This window comes from Danio rerio, chromosome 5, assembly GCF_049306965.1.
Source record: "Danio rerio strain Tuebingen ecotype United States chromosome 5, GRCz12tu, whole genome shotgun sequence".
Classification (NCBI taxonomy): Eukaryota; Metazoa; Chordata; class Actinopteri; order Cypriniformes; family Danionidae; genus Danio; species Danio rerio.
This window is the reverse complement of record NC_133180.1, coordinates 46,400,087-46,409,281: the sequence shown is the minus strand read 5'-3', so window position 1 is coordinate 46,409,281 and position 9,195 is coordinate 46,400,087. Positions and strand designations below refer to the sequence as shown.

Sequence of the window (9,195 nt, the reverse complement as noted above, 5' to 3'; positions counted from 1 at the left end):
AAGTAATGCAAAGTGTCAGTTTCACAGCACGGCTGTGTAACTTGTTTTCTCTTTTCAGTCAACTGGTCAGGCAGTTTCTGTCTTCAGAACATGATGAGATCAGGCCCGAAAAGGCAGTTTACCCTGCCGACAGCAACACTTCATTCGCATGCTTTGTTTAGCCATCTCCCCTCCTCCTAAGAACAGAATATAGACATGACATCTTTGTCTTAATTCAGACTCGTGATAAAATTTGCAGACTGCAGACCTCCAGGAGGCTCTGCGGACACATGGACATCTTAAAGACGCTGTATGACTGCACCTTAACCAGCACGTCTAAATAAAGGAATTCTGCTTGTTTTCGAGTCTCCTAGACTGGGTTCTCTCTTCTCTTCTTCATCTTTTTTTTTTACAACATTACCTTGTTAGCTCATTGATCTCCCAAGTATATGAGTTCCTTTGTTTTAGTCTTGGTTTGTCGAATGGATGTGGGACTGTATTGTTGATGATGTTAATAAGTTTTTTTTTTGTTTGTTTTTTTTTTGTTTGTTTGTTTATTTGCCCAATCTTGTCCAGCCTTGGCTATAAAAACCCCGACTGCACATGATTTGCTTTTCACCTTTTCTTTTGCCTGCATCCTCTTTTAAACTAGCAGTTAATTTTAAACAAGAGAGGACGAGTTGTGGGTGTGGGAACACAATGATACAGTTACATTTCTGAATGTATTTAGAGATTTGTTTTGCAGGCGCTTTACCAGTGCTTACTTGACTTTAAAATCTTGCCAGCATTACCAGCATTTTGTTTTTAGAAATTTGCCATTTAACCTTTTACTAAAAGATAAAAACAAAACAGACACACTTGAACAATAACGGACAGGCTAGAGGAGATTCAAGAGTTTTGTCTCTCAGTAGAAGTACACTTGCAGACAGAGAGAAGAGACAGGACTGCCATAAATGCCACATTCAGCTGAAATGCCTGTCATCCTGTCTCTGTCACTGTCTGTCATTGCCTCTATCCATCTTTGATCTGTGATTTCCCTGTATGTATGTATGATGTATGAAACTGTGGGGCTGTGGCTGTCAAAGAATGCTTTTCTATAGCGGTGTTTATGGCAGACAATGAAATCCAAATCTAAAAGAGGGAGAAAGAAGTGGAAGAACACTCTTGCAACTCTAAATTGCATGGCAAGTGCTTATGCAGCAACTGCCACCAAGATGTCACATCCTGTTTGTGTTCTGCTCGCCACTGCTGCTGTCACAGCTGACTTCTACACACTTTGGTGTGGCATTTTAATGTGACACTCAGCTCAGGAAAGTGTCTGAATGCCTTAACATGGATTAGGTTGTGTTTTACTGAGGCATTGAAAGTCAACAGTGAGAAGAACTGCTCTTTCTTTTGAATTTGTTTTAGCGATGAATAAAAATGATTTTATTTGGCTGGCAAGATGCAGCCACGATTTTGAACATCTTTTCACACTTTCTTTGATGAGAACTCTCACTTGAAATAGCATTGCAGATCTTGACATTAAGCACTCTCGTGGTAGTCAATAGTCTAGAGAGAAAAAGAGAGAGAGAGAGAAAATCATTGTAAATAAACTGATTATCATCGCTGTTTTTACTGTTTTATCCTAAAATGTTGATTGTAATATATATATATATATATATATATATATATATATATATATATATATTTAATATGATTTAATATATGATATATTACTTATATTTTTATTATATATATATATATATATATATATATATATATATATATATATATATATATATATATATATATATATATAAATTTATTTTTTTTATTTTATTTTTTTTAATGTAAACTTTGTATCTGCTTTGGCAATACATTTGTAACATTTGTCATGCCAATAAAGCAATTATTGAATTGAATTTAATCAAAATAAATAAGTAAGAATACTTATTTATACATAAATGTATAAGAATAAATATTAGTATATTGTAATGTGCGTTCCATTGTTTACCAACAAAAAATGCCATTATTGCCCACTCTTGCACTATCAAAGTTAAATTCTCCTGCTGATTTCATAGCACTAAAGACAAGGTCAACTGTCAAGCACATTTTTAAAATAGGAAGATGGGAGGCCAATAGTAGAACAGTCTGCTTTGCATTCTTTATACCCAATGTCTTCTGATTGTAATGTAATACACTGGTGAATGATGGTGCATGGCAAAATTGCAAAGCTGTTTTATTTATTAATTATCTTATTGAATAAAGTAGGGCAACACTTTGGGTAGCGCTGTCACCTCAGATCAAGAAGGTGGCTGGTTCAAGACCCAGCTGGGTCAGTTGGCGTTTCTGTGTACTTGCATGTTCTCCCCATGTTGGTGTAGGTTTCCTCTGGATGCTCTGGTTTCGCATAGTCCAAAAACATGCACTATATAGGTGAATTGGGTAGGCTAAATTCTCCGTAGTGTATGAGAGTGAATGAGAGTGTATGGGTGTTTCCCAGTGATGGGTTGCATCTGGAAGGGCATCCGCAGCATAAAGCATGTGCTGGATGAGTTGGCGGTTCATTTCACTGTGGCCACCCCTGATTAACAAAGGGACTTAGCCGAAAAGAGATTGAATAAATACATGAATGAATGAACAAATGAACGAACGACTGAATGAAATAGTCAGTACTTAATTCAAAATGACTGGGGAAGTGCTGGAGTAGAACAAATTCATGTTACTACATTCTTGCCAAATAGCCTATGTGTGTTACATGAGAACTAGATAATTAATTTCTTTGGTAATTTCTTTTTTTTTTAATTCATTTGTTTGTTAAATAAAAAGTTCTAAATGGTAAACAACTTATTAAAAAACATCACATAATGTAGATAAGTTGCCATTTAATAGGAATATGTTAATAACCCAATTTTGACAAAAATGTCAGATAGAACCTTATCACCATAAGGTGACGAAATCTCTATGTACTGTTCAGCATTAATGGTGCCATCACAGAAGTGCAAGTTACTTTTGACCACAAAAAAGTCAAAGTAAAATTTAACATCAATAGTATTCACTACTGTCCCAACTTTTTCTTATTCAGGATATATATATATATATATATATATATATATATATATATATATATATATATATATATATATATATATATATATATAAATTATATAAATTCATAATTCATAATTATAAGCCTCCCTGAATTATGAGACCGCTTGTTTATTTTTTCCACAATTTCTGTTTAACCGAAAAAAGATTTTTTTCAGCACATTTCTAAACAAAATAGTTTTAATAACTAATTTCTAATAACTGATTTATTTTATCTTTGCCATGATGACAGTAAATAATATTTTACTAGATATTTTTCCAAGACACTTCTATACAGCTTAAAGTGACATTTAAAGGCTTAACTAGCTTAATTAGGCTAACTAGGCAGGTTAGGGCAATTAGGCAAGTTATTGTATAACAGTGGTTTGTTCGGTAGACAGTTGAGAAAAAATATAGCTTAAAGGGGCTAATAATTTTGTCCCTAAAAGGGTTGTTAAAAAATTAAAAACTGCTTTTATTCTTGCCGAAATAAAAACAATAAGACTTTCTCCAGAAGAAAAAATATTATCAGACATACTGTGAAAATTTTCTTGCTCTGTTAAACATCATTTGGAAAATATTTTAAAAAGAAAAGGGGCTAATAATTCTGTCTTCAACTGTATAATATATATATATATATATATATATATATATATATATATATATATATATATATATATATATATATATATATATATATATATATATATATATAGATAGATAGATAGATAGATAGATGATAGATAGATAGATGATAGATAGATAGATGATAGATAGATAGATAGATAGATAGATAGATAGATAGATAGATAGATAGATAGATAGATAGATAGATAGATAGATAGATAGATAGATAGATAGATAGATAGATAGATAGATAGATAGATAGATAGATAGATAGACGGCTACAAGAAATAGATGATTATACACAATCAACAATAATTGCGATGTTTTGAACTGCAAGGATTTGTTCACAGTTCAAAGGTAAATATGAGAGCATAATTCAGCAGCGGCAGAGCCTTTCATCTCATTTTGTTCAAGCAGCTTTTAACACCCTTAAAGACATCACTGTATGATCCTCTGTTTCACCACCAGACAATGGTTTGATGATACTCTGTTCCTTTGGAGAATCAATAAGATATTTCTTAAGGAGAACTGCACATGAAAAACATGCTCAATAAATACTTTTTGCATATCCTTTCGTGTGTTTAAGTACAATTCACAGTGTTATGAAATGCACTCAAAATTGCATGCTAAATTACAGGAGAACCTTTTTTCCTGCCTTTGATTTGTTTTTGTTTTTCCTCTGCTTTGATTCTGCCACTGAGCCTTGCTAATGGCCACTTTCTCCCATCCAATAAAGGCAAATTACTGAACTAAGAAAAAAAGAAAATTCAAGGAATGCTGGGATGAATATCAGCTGCCTGATAGCTTTGTTTTGTGTTTCATTAATTCCCAGACTGTGGGTGTTGAAGCGAGAGACACTTGAGACACAGACAGCAGGAGACTGATGCGCAGAATGGGACAGGATGAAGCAAAGCAGAGCCTTCTGAATTTGTCATGGAGTGTTTGTCTGAAGATATTTAATGGACGGCCATTCAGATCTAAAAGAACATTTTAATGTGTTCAAAGGAGAAATATGAATAGAATAAATATGGCAGGAAATGTGCTTTAAAAGAGATAATAATATATGGGGAAGAACAGAGGGGTTTCAACATGTCTTGTTTTGTGTGATTCACATTCCGTCCTTTTAGTACTGCATGACTTCCTAAATTAAAAGACTGTGGGAGTAGAATTTTACAGAGAGCTATCTAAATTATTATACATATTATACTTTTAAGTGTACAATGTAACATAATTGAATCTGATAATCATCATTGTGTGAGGCTCAGTGTCACATCTTGAGTTAAAAGATTTGCATTCATTTCCTTTCCTCATCACTGGAGTTCCATAGCAAAACAGCATTAATGTTACACACACAAAACAAGTTGTTTCTCATTGCCGTGGTACATTTTTCAGAACTCAACTGAAATTCTCAAAATGACTTGTTCTGCTTCCACGTCATGTAGTCATTTGCAGACATTGTAGAAGCAATTTCTCATTATTTTGAACAAATTGCAGATGCTTGTTTACATTTACACAACTGATGATTCATGATTGTTTGCTGTTTTGATCAAGATGCATTACTCTGCCTTTCTCTTGAATAGTCTAGGTATTATTTCATTGCATTAATAATTACAATTGGTTTCAGTGTTGGAGACATTTTGACTTCATTAAGTGTAATGAAGAACAATGGTAATTATTAATGGTCAAGCATATTTTCTTCACATTTCTATTAGACGTTGTACTTTGTAATTTGCCATGAATGATGCAGGTGAATCCTGACTTCTATTACTTATTGCAAAAAGTGTAGATCAGGGGTGCCCAAACTTTTTCTTTTTACTGTTGCCACAAGAACGTCACTGGTTCAAGTGCTTACTAGGTCAACCCATGTTTGTGTGCAGAGTTTACATGTTCTCCCTTTGCTCGTGTGGGTTTCCCCCAGATTCAAACCTGGTAAAAAAGCAGGAATAAAGGAAAGCAGTAATGATGAATGACGGAAAAAGTGGCCGAGGATTTAGGCATGTTTCTGATCAAAAACGAACCACTATTGTTGATCATGTACTCAGCCATTGTACAACTGCAGATGTAAGCTGAATTAAATGTGTTAAAAAAATTATGTATTAAATGGAAATGTACGCCCTGTCTAGTCTCTTGAAATCCCACGCTGTGCAATTTGTACATATCATCTGAAGAAGAAATGTCTAACCTGTGGTGAGAACATTAAGAAAAAAATATTTTTGGAGCAGTCGTTTGCCAACTTTGCCCTGCCTTTTACATGTGTACTGTTAAAATCAATGTTTGCTGACTGACTAAGTTTACATAAGGAAACACATTGCCATTTTGACAACATGGCTAAACATTCTGTTTGTATGGTTTATCAACAAGGACAAAGGCAATTGTCATTCTTGTGGCACTGGTGTGTTCATGGACACAAATGCGTACCATAAAAGGATTTTGAACACTGACATTGTTTCTGCCATTTAATTTTTCATTGTGTCACAAGATGTACAAGCTGTTTTAAAATTGTTCTGTGATATCTACATGGTGGGTTTACGCTTTCAGTAAGTTCAAAAATTCTCCAGAAATTATTTTATTAGCTCATTTGTTGCTTCATAAAATACCCCTAAAATCAAAAGGTCCATAATTGAACATATATGGCTTGTGTCGAGAATATCAATGAGCTCCGCTCTGAAGTACCGCTCTTACAAACAGACACACACACCACAGAGCATGATGTACGCTGAACACAGACAAATATAAACCAAATCAGAGTAAGGTTACCTATTTTGCTCAACAGATCTGTATTGGATAAAGGCTAAACTATAATTAAACTTGACAAAAGAGAGTGATAGGGGTGTAATGATTTGTATTTTGAAGCTAGTCAAAGAAAACTCAGCCAGCAATTAATATATGCCTCTGCATGAACAGATGACCTTTGAGCTGAGTGATTTAACATGATTCAGCAGTGTACATGTGTTTGTTGAAACATAGGGAGCGAATATCCCAATAAACAAGATACATTAACAAAAGATGTAACTAAACACACCGTATGCTTCTTCAGAGTGGAGATGAACAATCTGTAAATCTTGCACTTTGCGTTCTGAGGTAAGGTAAAAAAACATGCCTTATGCTGTCATTGGCCAGTAATGCATCGTAATCAATTTGCCGCTCTCGGATTCAAAATAAAAGTCCCAAATACATAGTAAGGGAAATATACTCTTAAAATAACTATGGGAGGAAAATTATCATTGTTGTATCACTATAAAACGTTTGGCTTATCAAATGCAGCCTGAGGTATGTATATTAATGATCTTAGAGCTTTATATATATATATATATATATATATATATATATATATATATATATATATATATATATATATATATATATATATATATATATATATATAAAATCTCAGAGCTGCATGTGAGTCGTGTTCTCTTAATGACGTAGATACTATTAAGGCCGGATGAATGACCATTAGTAGACATACATGCAAACGCAGAGGGATTGACCCATGAGTCTCATCACAGTTTGTTTTGTCCTGTGATTGGCTTGTTGTCCACCGGGGTTTTACACTCATGGAATTTACATGAGAAGAGGATGGTGTCTGAGGCTCACGATATGTCCATATCCATATGCTGATCTTTTATCGTCCTACTGTGCCTTGGTATACCCAGATTTTCATTATAGGGAACCTTTAGAAAAATTTGTGGTACGATATTTAGTTCAAGTCCCAGTTGAACCAGGAGGACTTTCTGTGTCGAGTTTGCATGTTCTCCTTGTGTCTGTGTGGGTTCCTCCCTATGCTCTGGTTTCGCTCACAGTCCAAAGACATTCGTTATAAATGACTTTAATGAACTACATTGACCGTAGTGTGTGAACAGGAGAGTGTGTGGTGTTTCCCAGTACTGAGGGTTATATTTTCAGTGGGAGGTGGTATCCACTGTGTATAACATATGACAAAAAAAAATTGCTGATTCATTCATATGAGGTGGTTTCTGATAATTCAGGAAATATGCCAAAAGTAAGTGATATAAGAAATGCTTTACTGCTGAATTTTAGAAATATACCAAATTGTTACAATTGTGTACAAACTGTTGAACTTGTGTCCATGTTGCTCGCTGCAATATCAATAACAACATATCATATTTGGTTGGATCTGAGTCTGAGCTTTTGATTTGATTTGTTTCCACAACCTTATGCAATGTCAAGTTTTTTTTTTTCCATTAGGAGCTGTTTATTTCTGGTCACAATCCAGTAAATGTAAGGACCATTATCTGAGCCTGAGGAACTTTGTAAAGTCTACAATATGACAAAAGTGTAAATTTGAAAAAAGTGTAAATGTCTGTGTGAGTTTGAAAATGGGTTCCTCTTTCACAATTTGAGCCTGAATTATCTTTGCATTGATATTTTGGAATGTGGCGATGGAATACGTGTCATGGCGTCACTAGGGGCTCAACTTTCATTCCTTTATTTTAATCATAAACCTCAGATTCTTCAAAGCTCCAATTCAAAAGCATGCTCATCACCACCAAGATAAAAGCACAGGCTTCTCAACGTTACTTGGTCTACTTGATAGATTATGGACTGCTTGCCTACTTGCTTCACTCCATTATTTACTCCTCGTTGGTCTCCAGTGATCTTCTTTCCTCGTGTCTCCAGCAATTGTCTCCTCATGCTGAGAAGTGTGCAATCCTTCACCTCCAGCAAGTGTTCTCCACCATTACCTGTAAAGACAGAAAACCTGATTATTCTTCTTTCTGCAATTGATTCATTCCACAAACTTAGAAAACTTACCTCAGTTCTGCTTGAAAGTCAATAAACCTGTTTCTTCTCCTCTGCTTCCTTTCTAAGTTGTTCTGTAATGTTGTTTTCTGACAGTACTTTAAGCAATAAAATGCTACACACAGCTTTAGTTGAGATTAAACAAATCATTGTATATAGTAAAACAGAAAAATATTGTAATATAGAATATCTTATTATTATTCTTAAGTATTTGCTTAATGAAATTCAAACAGCTACATTTGTCACATCGCCGGCTTGTTCCTGGTGTTGCGTTTACCATTCTCTCTCACCATCACGTTCCCTCAGTACAAATCATCGCTCTCCATCTCCTGCCACCCCTCATCATGCCCGAGCACATTCACCTGAGTACTAATAGGACACACCTGCACCAGCAATCACTGGTTCCCCATATAACCCCAGCAATTCCAGTCAGTCAGTGACTAATACTGAGGTCAGATGGTTCATCTTACCTGCTCTCTAACTTGCCTTCTTCCCAAGGACATTTCTCCTAAACCTGTGGATGCACAAGGTATCATTAAGGGAAGTGACTTTATGCTTAAATAAAGATCGTTTTTTTACATTGTGAACAACATTCCATCTGCTCCTCTGCAAAGGTGATCACTTGCCTGCTTCAGTTGTTTAATCCACTGTGTTTAAATAAATTTATGAGAAGAGAACCTTTCTTGTCCTCCTTGTGACTGTGAAACCTTTATAACTTTCATTTTTAGAGTTGTGACCATTTGGCTGAGTCATACA

General features: G+C 34.7%; 1 long non-coding RNA gene across 1 annotated transcript; it reads right to left on the bottom strand.

Moving 5' to 3' along the window:
- Window positions 1–211: 211 nt before the first annotated feature.
- LOC141385596 (uncharacterized) lies at window positions 212–8,723 on the bottom strand. The gene is made up of 3 exons (XR_012406324.1): window positions 8,452–8,723; window positions 8,254–8,381; window positions 212–1,530 (listed from the first exon to the last, which is right to left on the bottom strand). It is a non-coding gene; the product is annotated as an uncharacterized lncRNA (long non-coding RNA).
- Between the last annotated feature and the right edge of the window lie 472 nt (window positions 8,724–9,195).